Source organism: Pecten maximus, chromosome 11 (assembly GCF_902652985.1).
Source record: "Pecten maximus chromosome 11, xPecMax1.1, whole genome shotgun sequence".
NCBI lineage: Eukaryota > Metazoa > Mollusca > Bivalvia > Pectinida > Pectinidae > Pecten > Pecten maximus.
This window is the reverse complement of record NC_047025.1, coordinates 3,023,514-3,038,491: the sequence shown is the minus strand read 5'-3', so window position 1 is coordinate 3,038,491 and position 14,978 is coordinate 3,023,514. Positions and strand designations below refer to the sequence as shown.

The window sequence follows — 14,978 nt, the reverse complement described above, 5'->3', positions numbered from 1 at the left end:
ATTTAACAATGACATTAGCCAATTTAACAATGACATTAGCCAATTTAACAATGACATTAGCCAATTTAACAATGACATTAGCCAATTTAACAATGACATTAACTAATTTAACAAAGACATTAACCAATTTAACAATGACATTAACCAATTTAACAATGACATTAACCAATTTAACAATTACATTAGCCAATTTAACAATTACATTAACTAATTTAACAATGACATTAACCAATTTAACAATTACATTAGCCAATTTAACAATGACATTAACCAATTTAACAATGACATTAACCAATTTAACAATGACATTAACTAATTTAACAATTACATTATAGTCAAATTTAACAATGACATTAACCAATTTAACAATGACATTAACCAATTTAACAATGACATTAACTAATTTAACAATGACATTAACCAATTTAACAAAGACATTAACCAATTTAACAATGACATTAACCAATTTAACAATGACATTAACTAATTTAACAATTACATTAACCAATTTAACAATTACATTAACCAATTTAACAATGACATTAACCAATTTAACAATTACATTAACCAATTTAACAATGACATTAACCAATTTAACAATTACATTAACCAATTTAACAATGACATTATAGCCAAATTTAACAATGACATTAACCAATTTAACAATGACATTAACTAATTTAACAATGACATTAGCCAATTTAACAATTACATTAACCAATTTAACAATTACATTAACCAATTTAACAATGATATAAGCCAATTTTAACAATGAGATTAGCTAACAATGAAATTAACAATTTTTACAATTAAGTTAAACAATTTTAAGTTTATTGCGTAGATTACTGCATTCACTATTTTCATGAACAATGAATCATCAGAAATCTTTTTTCAACCTTTCTCATTTCAAACTGTGATATCTGGTAATTTTATCTTTGATACTTGAATGACAATTAAAACTCAACTTTGTACACCTTTTAATATTCTAAACTATAACATTTGACAATTCAAATAATTCTATGACTTTGTATAGTGAAACTAGTAATATTTTACAATTAGAAATTGATATTTTCAACTGTATCTATAGCACTAATAAGAAATTTTACATTTCTTTTATATTATGATGTTCTAGAAATAAACTTGAACATAATCATTACAATGCAGTAAAATTATGAGATATTTCGGATTTATTTTTAAGTAATTTGCCATTGATGGTGTTTATTTCCAGAAAACAAGTGAAACCTGATATGACTGACCAGTTACTGACCAGTTACTGACCTTAGGTAGGGACACAATAAAATTAAAACCCACACAACGGGGATTCCCACAAGTGTCTCAATCTGGGCGCCATTCGCTTTAATGTTATAGTCTTGGCTACAACAAGCACTTTGTAACGAGGTTAATCAGACTACAGCTGTGAACTGTCATTGACATCATATGAAGTGACCAATCAGCTGTTAGAATAGACTCACTGGTTTGATTGGATATATAAGTTTACTGATCTTTTATTTTTCTTCTTAGAAATGATTTCAGTTCACTGATCTTTTAGTTTTTTCTTCTCAGAAATGATTTATCAGATTTATAATCAGGAACATCTTAATACATACATATTTTATAAGAACTCTAAGATGTCATTCAAATTCTCACCAAAAGTATCAATATTTGACAACACTTTGTATATTTGTGTATGAACTAAGTGTAAAGGTGATCGACCTTGACCTTTGAACCATGAAAGATATCATAGAAGAAAGGTTATCCGATATGCATTTTGGGAAGATAGGTTATTTTCCTAAAAATCTGTCATTATTTGATACTGACAAATTAATGATCTTCATGAAATAACAAAGTATAAGCTTGTGATGCACTTAAAATTATGATATTTAAACAAGTCAAAAGATAGTGTATAGCTTTATGATTTCAGTCAAGTCCTTCATTAAGCTTCAAGGAATCAGTAAGAAGAGTACGCAGAGCGGAACAACATATGTCCTTTGGTTTGTTTGTTTTTGTTTAACGTCCTATTAACAGCCAGGGTCATTTAAGGATGTGTCAGGTTTTAAAGGTGGAGGAAATTTAAGCCGGAGTACCCGGAGAAAAACCACCGGCCTACAGTCAGTACCTGGCAACTTCCCCACGTAGGTTTCGAACTCGCAACCCAGAGGTGGAGGGCTAGTGTTAAAGTGTCGGGACACCTTAACCACTCGGCCACCGCGGCCCCCAACACATGTCCATCTGATGCCAAAGTCACATAGTTTCTTGTAGCAAAGTGCAAAAGAAATAGAAATATGACAAAGATGAATAGCTCAATCAAAAGAGCTGGCTTAGAAACTATTTATCATGGTTTCAAATCCTACCAAGTTCCATAGAAATCAGTTTAAAACAAAAGCATTGCCCAGTTGTTCAAAAGGTCTGATTAAGCTTATAATCACAGTTTAACAATGATTTAAAAATCCCGATGAAATCATTTCTGGTAAAATTAATATGACCACATTTTATGAAACTAAAACACTCCTCAGTTTCTTCCTATCTGCATATTTTAAGGAATAGACACACGGAGGATTTGAAATTAAGGCAAAATGAGATTTTCACTAATGAAGTAATTAAGGTAATCACCTTTTGAACAACTGGGCCCTGATCTCATTCTGGACAGGATTAAAATACTAAAATCAACAAAGAGCAATAATTCTTTTAAAAATATTGAAATGAAAATGCCATTCAGGAAAACACAACATGATGGTAAAAAGTCTTAAGGTGTAAACAGGATTGGTTAAAAACTGAGATCTAAGGACAAGACTGAAATAATGAAACAATGGCCATGGAGATTAAAAACTAAAAAATGTCTGTAAGACATAGATGTCCTTAATTCTGCCACTTGACACCCTGGAAAGTTTGGTGAGGATAGCATGCATGCATCAGCAGTTCCCGAGATAAGCTAGTTACATTGCATCCGAACTGGACAGGATGCCGCGGTGCAAGACACAACAGGACAGACATAGGTAACACTATAAGCCCACACCCCACCCACCCCCCCATCTCATAGCGGATCGAGACATAAAAAACTGTCAAAAGGAAATGTCGCTCAATAAAACACATCTACATATAATACAATAATAAAGCCTGACCAAGCTATCCCATGACCTTCTTGACCACAGAAAACAGACATATCTTTACAAATGTCTATTCATAGAATACCAGAACATGTTTCAGATAAGGCCTGGATCTGACAGCCAATTTTCCAGAATTCTGTTTACGGAGCAGAAATGACATCACATTTCTGTCTGGTTTGGCCTCACATGGCCTGTGTCAGTATCAATCGTTATAGTACTGTGTCAGTTGCATGACATACACGTAAACAATTATGGTTGAGAAATTAACAATGACATAAGTCTACCTTGCAAACTTTCCCGAAAACTTGTCGTTTTTCACACACAAACGGAGACTTTGATTTAGTAGGTGTCTCATGCAGCCACAATGAAACGAGGTTTAGAAGCAGCTAGCCCTAGACACCCCGTCAGTAGAGCATTTTAGCGTCTGATAGATGTTCAATCTGAAAAATTTCAAAATCCACTCTGCCCTGTAATGATCTCATTGATTGATAAGCTGGGTCTAAGTTGCCAGTCAGCATATGGCCATATGGAAAGAGTAGAGAAACATCTACTCCATCACCACCATGGTCAATTATTAGACCCACTGAAAGCCTCCAAACCGCTCTGGAATGACACATTGGTCATTTATCTATTGGTCAGTGTTGAAACTCTTCCCCATCATCAATTCTACACAGATAGGATCTTTTCACTGACAGATAAGAATACCGAACAGGCAATTTTGGAGAGATTGAATTCTTTGATAACTATAAAAAAATTCATTATAAAACTTAAAGACATTAATCAACCTTGAAAGCTTACAAAGTGTCAAAATATACACAACAGGTCTACAGGGCCTGTATATGTCTTAATTCTTTTGTAATCTCAATAACTTCAGCTGATGTCTCATGAACTATCTCATGAGTCCTGAGGCCAGGAAGGAGGGTCATAACCGGGCCAGGAAGGATCTCAGGGTCATAACCGGGCCAGGAAGGATCTCAGGGTCATCACCGGGCCAGGAAGGATCTCAGGGTCATAACCGGGCCAGGAAGGATCTCTGAGGGTCATAACCGGGCCAGGAAGGATCTCAGGGTCATAACCGGGCCAGGAAGGATCTCAGGGATATCACCGGGCCAGGAAGGATCTCAGGGTCATCACGGGGCCAGGAAGGATCTCAGGGACATAACCGGGCCAGGAAGGATCTCTGAGGGTCATAACCGGGCCAGGAAGGATCTCGGGGTCATAACCGGGCCAGGAAGGATCTCAGGGTCATAACCGGGCCAGGAAGGAGGGTCATAACCGGGCCAGGAAGGATCTCAGGGTCATAACCGGGCCAGGAAGGATCTCAGGGATATCACCGGGCCAGGAAGGATCTCTGAGGGTCATAACCGGGCCAGGAAGGATCTCAGGGTCATAACCGGGCCAGGAAGGATTTCAGGGATATCACCGGGCCAGGAAGGATCTCTGAGGGTCATAACCGGGCCGGGAAGGAGGGTCATAACCGGGCCAGGAAGGATCTCAGGGTCATAACCGGGCCAGGAAGGATCTCAGGGATATCACCGGGCCAGGAAGGATCTCTGAGGGTCATAACCGGGCCAGGAAGGATCTCAGGGTCATAACCGGGCCAGGAAGGATCTCAGGGATATCACCGGGCCAGGAAGGATCTCTGAGGGTCATAACCGGGCCAGGAAGGAGGGTCATAACCGGGCCAGGAAGGATCTCAGGGATATCACCGGGCCAGGAAGGATCTCTGAGGGTCATAACCGGGCCAGGAAGGAGGTTCATAACCGGGCCAGGAAGGATCTCAGGGATATCACCGGGCCAGGAAGGATCTCTGAGGGTCATAACCGGGCCAGGAAGGATCTCAGGGTCATAACCGGGCCAGGAAGGATTTCAGGGATATCACCGGGCCAGGAAGGATCTCTGAGGGTCATAACCGGGCCGGGAAGGAGGGTCATAACCGGGCCAGGAAGGATCTCAGGGTCATAACCGGGCCAGGAAGGATCTCAGGGATATCACCGGGCCAGGAAGGATCTCTGAGGGTCATAACCGGGCCAGGAAGGATCTCAGGGTCATAACCGGGCCAGGAAGGATCTCAGGGATATCACCGGGCCAGGAAGGATCTCTGAGGGTCATAACCGGGCCAGGAAGGAGGGTCATAACCGGGCCAGGAAGGATCTCAGGGTCATAACCGGGCCAGGAAGGATCTCAGGGTCATAAACGGGCCAGGAAGGATCTCAGGGTCATAACCGAGCCAGGAAGGATCTCTGAGGGTCATAACCGGGCCAGGAAGGATCTCAGGGTCATAACCGGGCCAGGAAGGATCTCAGGGATATCACCGGGCCAGGAAGGATCTCAGGGTCATCACGGGGCCAGGAAGGATCTCAGGGTCATCACCGGGCCAGGAAGGATCTCAGGGTCATAACCGGGCCAGGAAGGATCTCTGAGGGTCATAACCGGGCCAGGAAGGATCTCAGGGTCATAACCGGGCCAGGAAGGATCTCAGGGATATCACCGGGCCAGGAAGGATCTCAGGGTCATCACTGGGCCAGGAAGGATCTCAGGGACATAACCGGGCCAGGAAGGATCTCTGAGGGTCATAACCGGGCCAGGAAGGATCTCAGGGTCATAACCGGGCCAGGAAGGATCTCAGGGTCATAACCGGGCCAGGAAAGAAGGTCATAACCGGGCCAGGAAGGATATCAGGGTCATAACTGGGCCAGGAAGGATCTCAGGGATATCACCGGGCCAGGAATGATCTCTGAGGGTCATAACTGGGCCAGGAAGGATCTCAGGGTCATAACCGGGCCAGGAAGGATCTCAGGGATATCACCGGGCCAGGAAGGATCTCTGAGGGTCATAACCGGGCCAGGAAGGATCTCAGGGTCATCACCGGGCCAGGAAGGATCTCTAGGGTCATAACCGGGCCAGGAAGGATTTCTGAGGGTCATAACCGGGCCAGGAAGGATCTCAGGGTCATCACCGGGCCATGAAGGATCTCAGGGTCATCACCGGGCCAGGAAGGATCTCTGAGGGTCATAACCGGGCTAGGAAGGATCTCAGGGTCATCACCGGGCTAGGAAGGATCTGAAGGTCATCAACAGACCAGGAAATACCTTAGGGTCATTAATGGGCCAGAAAGGATCTCTGATGGTCATCACTGGACCAGGAAATACCTTAGGGTCATTAATGGGCTAAAAAGGATTTCTGAGGGTCATCACTGGACCAGGAAATACCTTAGGGTCATTAATGGGCCAGAAAGGATCTCTGAGGGTCATCACTGGGCCAGGAAATACCTTAGGGTCATCACTGGGCCAGGAAGGATCTCTGAGGGTCATCACTGGCCAGGAAAGGTCTCTGAAGTTCGCCATCAGGCAAGGAAATGTCTCTACGGGTCAACCTCAGGCAAAGAAGGGTCTTTGAGGGTCGTCGTCAGGCTAGGAAGGATCTCAGGGTAATCATATATAGCATCCAGTTCATTGATATATGGTGGATGGAGGCAGTATTCGAAAGTAAAGGTGGTCCGATGGCCAGAGGCTATAGAACACCTAGTAGGTCTATGTTAAATTTGTAAAAAGTGTTTGCCCCATTGGCTATGAAAAGTTTGAGTCCTGACATACATTACAATTCATGTAAACAACATTCCAATATTTTCTGACAAATGATCATATAAAATCAGAGCTTACAATAGAGGTTTTTTTTACCCATAATGGCGTGCTATTACTGGATGATGCAAGCATTTGTGTGACAGTTATGCTACTTTCAACAATATGTTTACAAAACAGGTCTATGGAAAAATGACTTGGGCTATGGGATTTCAATTTTATGTAGACATATTGTCTAAGGAAGCAAATCTGGTGATAACATGAATAAAGTTTTGTCTAGTAATTATATACACCATTTCTGCAGGTCCCACTGACTGAAGATAATCTAGTGAAAGCATGAGTTCATTCATCTCTACATGTCCATCAATTGCACATGCATGGTTATTAAGTAGTGTTTTTATGTGTGCATGCATGCATGATGGAATTTTAACTGTGCTAGCTGTTACCAAAGGAGTAATATTCTTCAATGAAGACAACTCCAGAGGCCAATCCCTGGACAAAACTCCTAGGGCCCATTGCATCCATGGGCTAAACTTTGGGGGCTAATACCTAGGTAAAACTCCAGAGGCCAATCCCTGGACAAAACTCCTAGGGCCCATTGCATCCATGGGCTAAACTTTGGGGGCTAATACCTAGGTAAAACTCCAGAGGCCAATCCCTGGACAAAACTCCTAGGGCCCATTGAAAACTCCAGAGGCCAATCCCTGAGCTAAACTTCAGAGACTTTAATCCCTGAATCAATTAATTCTAGGGGCCGCCAATCCAAATTTCTTTCCGACAGATCTCATGTTTATATAGTTTATTTAACAACACATCTATACTGGTACGCTCCTGTTAAAAAAATAGGAAAACAGCCAAAGGAATATAATGATTGAATGTCCTTTGTATTTTTTTTTTTTTTTTTAGCCAATTGTTAGAACTTATCCAAAATATTCACAATTATGAAAAACAATTATGAAACACAATTAGGAAACAGTCATTTGGCAGAATGTAATTACCACTCAAAACCTAGGCAAGGACAAGACAAAGACAAGAATATCTTTACCACAATACCCTAATACTGTAAACATTGAAATTTAAGTGAGGGGGAAATTTACGCTAATTACATGGACTCCGTAATAGTTCGCGAAAATTTCCCTCATGCGTATCATTTGATATCAATTTACGTAATCTTGAACTACATGCGAAAGTGGATTGATCGCGAAAAATACCCCCACACGTATATAAGTTTACATATTGAAATCGGGAAATTAATCCCACGCAAAAATAACCATGTTGACAGTAAGGGATTTATTGTGGTTTTTATTGTCCATGAAATATAAGATTGGGGCCGCGAGTGGTTAAGGTGTCCCGACACTTTTATCACTAAGCCCTCCACCTCTGGGTTGCGAGTTCGAAACCTACGTGGGGCAGTTGCCAGGTACTGACCGTAGGCCGGTAGTTTTTCTCCAGGTACTCCGGCTTTCCTCCACCTCCAAAATCTGGCACGTCCTTAAATGACCCTGGCTGTTAATAGGACGTTAAACAAAAACAACCAAACCAAAGAAATAAAAGATTATCAACCTGAATGAGGGAGCTGTGAGGCAGATTAGTGTCAGTGCATTAATCATCGGTATGAGCTTAAACCTTGTCTGGCTGTTATAGGACTCTCAATCAATTTCCAGGAAAAAGAATTGGAAATTTTTTTCACATTATATGGCTGTAAATAATGTTCAGTGAACCGAGACAGTAAAGTGATTTAGACTGATGTTCAGGCAGAAAATTCCCATTGGGGAAAATACTTAATGTGAAGTAGGTTAATTAAGATTCGTACCAGACTATGTAACATTTCGTATTATTGGCTGAAACCAGGATGAGCCGGCACCAGTAAAACGGTAGATTGTCCAATCACAATATCCTCCATCGTTAACACTCCTTTACATGATAGTAAAGTCTCACTGACACACTACAGATGTAGGTCAAGCTAGTCCAGTTTCGACAGTTGCCTCAATGTAATCACGACACTAAATTGATGTTTTTAGGAGGTTTTTATCAACGGTGTTCATCACTTCCACCAGACAGAATAAATAGAGCCCTCTATAACTGCTAGCTAATTAATCCTAGAAGCCTTACCATTGATGGCATACAATGTCCCAATTCATCTAGTATTCGTGCCCAGGAGATATATCATGTCAATATTCTCGATGTAAACTGTTTAAATCACGTCTGTCTTGTTAAATTGTCACTGAGAAAGATTTTGTTAAACTTACGGCTCAATATTTAGATACATGTAATATCACTGATCATTTTAGGCGCAATTCAATGAGTGAGAAATATAAAGGCAAGGGTGTACCATTAACTGGTGAGGGTATACCATTAACTGGTGAGGGTGAACCATTAACTGGTGAGGGTGTACCATTAACTGTTGAGGGTGTACCATAAACTGGTGAGGGTATACCATTAACTGGTGAGGGTGTACCATTAACTGGTGAGGGTGTACCATTAACTGGTGAGGGTGTACCATTAACTGGTGAGGGTATACCATTAACTGGTGAGGGTGTACCATTAACTGGTGAGGGTGTACCATTAACTGGTGAGGGTGAACCATTAACTGGTGAGGGTGTACCATTAAATGGCAAGGGATGCCATTAAATGGTGAGGTGTACCATTCATTGGTGAGGGTGTACCATTAACTGGTGAGGGTGTACCATTAAATGGTGAGGGTGTACCATTAACTGGTGAGGGTGTACCATTAACTGGTGAGGGTGTACCATTAACTGGTGAGGGTGTACCATTAACTGGTGAGGGTGTACCATTAACTGTTGAGGGTGTACCATAAACTGGTGAGGGTATACCATTAACTGGTGAGGGTGTACCATTAACTGGTGAGGGTGTACCATTAACTGGCAAGGGTATACCATTAACTGGTGAGGGTGTACCATTAAATGGCAAGGGATACCATTAAATGGTGAGAGTGTACCATTAACTAGTGAGGGTGTACCATTAACTGGTGAGGGTGTACCATTAACTAGTGAGGGTGTACCATTAACTGGTGAGGGTGTACCATTAATGGGTGAGGGTGTACCATTAACTGGTGGGGTTTACCATTAACTGTTCAGGGTGTACCATAAACTGGTGAGGGTGTACCATTAACTGTTGAGGGTGTACCATAAACTGGTGAGGGTATACCATTAACTGGTGAGGGTGTACCATTAACTGGTGAGGGTGTACCATTAACTGGCAAGGGTATACCATTAACTGGTGAGGGTGTACCATTAACTGGTGAGGGTGTACCATTAAATGGCAAGGGATACCATTAAATGTTGAGAGTGTACCATTAACTAGTGAGGGTGTACCATTAACTGGTGAGGGTGTACCATTAACTAGTGAGGGTGTACCATTAACTGGTGAGGGTGTACCATTAATGGGTGAGGGTGTACCATTAACTGGTGGGGTTTACCATTAACTGGTGAGGGTGTACCATTAAATGGCAAGAAAGTACCATTAAATGGTGAGAGTGTACCATTAACTAGTGAGGGTGTACCGTTAACTGGTGAGGGCATAACATTAACTGGTGAGGGTATACCATTAAAAGGTGAGGTTGAACCATTAACTGGTGAGGGTGTACCATTAACTGGTGAGGATGAAACATTAACATGATGGGGGTATACCATTAACTGGTGGGGTTTACCATTAACTGGTGAGAGTGTACCATTAACTGGTGAGGGAGTACCATTAACATGATGGGGGTATACCATTAACTGGTGAGGGAGTACCATTATCTAGTGAGGGTGTACCATTAACTGGTGAGGGTATACCATTAACTGGTTTAGGGTGTACCATTAACTGGTGAGGGTGTACCATTAACTAGTGAGGGTGTACCGTTAACTGGTGAGGGCATAACATTAACTGGTGAGGGTATACCATTAACTGGTGAGGTGTACCATTAACTGGTGAGGGTATACCATTAAAAGGTGAGGTTGAACCATTAACTGGTGAGGGTGTACCATTAACTGGTGAGGATGAAACATTAACATGATGGGGGTGTACCATTAACTGGTGGGGTTTACCATTAACTGGTGAGGGTGTACCATTAACTGGTGAGGGTGTACCATTAACTGGTGAAAGAGTATCATTACCTGGTGAGGGTGTACCATTACCTGGTGAGGGATTACCATTGACTGGTGAGGGTGTAACATTAACTGGTGGGGTTTACCATTAACTGGTGAGGGTGTACCATTAACTGGTGAAAGAGTATCATTACCTGGTGAGGGTGTACCATTACCTGGTGAGGGATTACCATTGACTGGTGAGGGTGTAACATTAACTGGTGAGGGTGTACCATTAACTGGTGAGGGAGTACCATTATCTAGTGAGGGTGTACCATTAACTGGTGAGGGTGTAACATTAACTGGTGAGGGAGTACCATTAACTGGTGAGCATGTACCATTAAGTGGTGAGGGTGTACCTTTAACTGGTGAGGGTGTACCATTAACTGGTGGGGTTTACCATTAACTGATGAGGGTGTACCATTAACTGGTGAGGGTGTACCATTAACTGGTGAGGGTGAACCATTAACTGGTGAGGGTGAACCATTAACCGGTGAGGGTGTACCATTAACTGGTGAGGGTGTACCATTAACTGGTGAGGGAGTACCATTAATTGGTGGAGTTGTACCATTAACTGGTGAGGTTGTACCATTAACTGGTGAGGGTGTACCATTAACTGGTGAGGGAGTACCATTAATGGGTGGGGTTGTACCATTAACTAGTGAGGGTGTACACAACTATTTTGTCTATACCTAATCCTTTTTTTACCCTAGATTTATCATACTAGTGTTATGGAAATTTTATCACACTTTTAACAACATATATGATCAGAAGCTGAAGTGATGTCTTTCATTGAACTTCCCTTTTCTCACAACATGTGAACTAAAGAGAAAACAGTTAAGTGACAGGACTGACATCAAATACATGACCTCACCTTCTCGACACGTTCCACATCACCTGAACAGTGTCACAGCCAGTCATAAATGAGGACAAAAGTAAGTCCACTTAATTAACAACTGACCCAGATTCCAATCTGAAAGGAGGAGGATACAGTTAATTTTCCTAGATCTATCTGTCAGTGTCGTAGCCATTCAGGTAGATTGTATAATGACACTGGTATCCGTGAGGGATTTTGTTGCCATGGCGATACAAAAAGTCACAGGTTATCTTGTAAGTTCCAAATTAAGGGAGAACTAATAGCTTGAGATATTGGACTGATTTTATTATTCAGTGGAGTCTCGCTAATAATTATGTGATTACAGTGCATGGATTAATTACTAGTATCATAGGGAGATCATGCCACACATCCATACACTTTAATCAATGGTTTAACGGTATATAATTACCCGTTAAAAATATTAACCTAGGTCACATTTCATCTCCTGTATTCTGTTAAGTAACTCCTGTTTAAAAAAAACTGGTTCAACATTTTGGCTTATTTTGTTTAAAGTCCTATAATAGTCAGGGTCATTAAGGGGTACGTGCCTGGTTTTGGAGGTCGGAGGAAAGCCGGAGTACTCGGAGAAAAACCACCGGCCTTTGGTCAGTACATGTACCAGAGGCCTGTTTAACAAATCAGATGACCTAATATAACCTTGTGATACTGTACCACAGAAAAACAAATTCAGGCTGTTAAGTTGTCAATCAAATATTTATTTAAGATTTCTATTTTAGTAAATTGAATTATGATTAAGCTTGAAGTTGATACATAATTACCCTTTAATCGGTCTGTAGATATATCGACCAAAAACGGACATGTGGGCATGCAAATGTAAGTGCTGCATTTGTTAACCTGAGTTTGCTCTAAAAAAAAATTTTTTATGTCTATACATATTGATAGGCATACTGTCAAAATTCAATATATTCATTATATATTTTCATTTTTTAGACAATCCTTTATAACTTACCTCAAAAGAACACATGATGATTATCATCCTAAAGGATATAAAATACTGTCTTTCACTGTTGGAATATGGACTATATAGTTTTGATGTATTTATTGTGAGTTCCATAGGATTATTTCTGCTCTATCATGATATTAAAGTCTAAAATTTTCCACATGATATCAAAGTCTAAAATTTTCCACAATGACCTGATTGAATTTGGCAATTTTTGTCAAGACCTGTCTTCAGGTTCTGATTTTGGCTTTTTGACAATGCAATAAAAATCTTGTCTGTCAATCAACTTTAACTAGGTCAAATTTGACGATGCAGAAGAAGTAGGCGGACCATTTGTCATATTCCTCTGTCAATCCTGTCAATCCTGTGGCCGTGACTGCCGAAAATTCTGAACCCTCAGGTTTAATGTGTCGTCAAAGATCAGAACATCACTTCAATGCATTTCAAATTTTGCTGCAGTTTCATATTAAATGGCAAGGAATGTGCGACAAATTTTCTGACAGTTAATTTTTTTTCCATTAAAACAACTACAACAGCACAGTTTTGTAGTCTGAAGAATTAACAGGCAAATGATGGATGCCAGTGTTATAATACAGATAAAAATATATGTCGGGACAAGACTATTTAACATGTGTGAATCAGTTTAAAATTTTCTTGGTCTGGTACCAACGCAATAGGAAAAATGTGGTCTTCACTTTCTTAAACTTTGTTGACTTTTCACACAAAAAACAGACTCCTAATTAAAATGTATGCTTTCTAGCAGACTATAAGATACACAGTTTGTTTGTTTGTTTGTTTTCTGGGTTTATCACCATGTGAACAGCCATGCAAGCTCATTTTGAGGTGGGGGTATTCCTGTAGTAGTTGGTGACTACCTCATTGAACAACATATGGGCGACCCATGATATGCCATCCAAAGCTATAAGGGTAAAGCCGAAAGACACAACCATGACAGCAAAGACCGGCCTGTTTCTCAACTTCCAGAGAAACAGAATCCAACACAGGTAGGGAGCATCGAACCAGGCACCTCAGATCTTCACCTGAAGTTACATGGCCTGCACTCTAACCGGCTGAGCTATCAGAGCTCCATCCTGCACTCTAACCGGCTGAGCTATCACAGCCCCATCCATCATAAGTACTTGAAAATTAATAAAAAGAATTATCTAATAATTCGTAAACTGTTTATATAGTCACACAGTTCCATTGCCTTAAAAGTGAACTGTATTTCCAGACTTTTGTCTCCTGAATTAGGTTTGTCTATCCACTGTTCTACATAAACTGTCCTATTTCCGATGGGAAGTTCTCCGTTTCCTTCCATATCTTCTATTTCTACCAATCATAGCCGTCCCATTCCTCTAATCCAAATGGTCTGCTGCACGCAGGATTTTCTCTGAATGTGTGTCATAATTTACGATAAAAGCCGTGTAAACTCAGAACAAATTGAGACCATTGATACAACGGCCAATTTTTGTATTACGATTTTATGAATCGTAAAAGCACCAGCATAAATCTTGACCATGACTCGTCAGTCCAGTATCACTAGCCAACTGCACCATTGATAAAATTGAGTGTCCATCAACTTTGTGGGTTAAAGTTGGCAATGATACAGTGTCAGTCATCAGACATTTTATTGGATGTAGGTCCACTTAATCCAAACATTTATAGTGGAAGCCAGACTTTTACACTTTACAGCACAGAGACAATTTTTACTTTCGAATTAAATAATCAGACAATTTCCGACATCTTTATTTTTATACTTGCATTTGCTCAAAATTCTTCATATTTGTTGAATTTTTTCTAACAATGTTGTTCTCTAGGGAATAACTTGGGTGGGTCTAAGAAATAATACTTTTCCACACGTACAAGAACTTAATGTTTAATCTTCCTGTAGACAAGAGAAATATATTTTTAAATCCATGCTACATAACAATGTACCCCCTATTGAACTTTAAGAATTGATCACCATTTTCCACCGCATACCACGGGGAATCAATATATGTTGGCTAGCAAATAGTTACAGTAAATTGTAGACACATCCAAATAACTTCTGAAGTTAGGGTCTACAACACTCTCAAGTCTCATAAAAATTCATCACTGTTATGTATATATAGAAGATACAAACAGCTGTACTGTAGACACTTGTTTCAAGTCTTTCGGCAGTGACGAAGTTCAATTTATTCTGCTGTTGTAGTGAGGGTACACGGAGCCTCATTTTCAAAAGAAAAGTAGTAATTGGGAATCACTTGTGGGAGTATGCTGCAAATTTGGGTCATTTGGTTTAAATATGAAATAATTTCAGTAGGAATGGGGCCCATTATCTGTCCCAAACAGCCCTCAGAATAAGTCCTGTTTATATATAGCTAGCTA

At 40.5% G+C, this 14,978-nt stretch overlaps 1 protein-coding gene across 1 annotated transcript in view; it reads right to left on the bottom strand.

Moving 5' to 3' along the window:
- The window catches only part of LOC117337448 (leucine-rich repeat and coiled-coil domain-containing protein 1-like), a 98,282-nt gene that overhangs the window by 21,986 nt on the left and 61,318 nt on the right, over window positions 1–14,978 (bottom strand). The window lies entirely within an intron of this gene.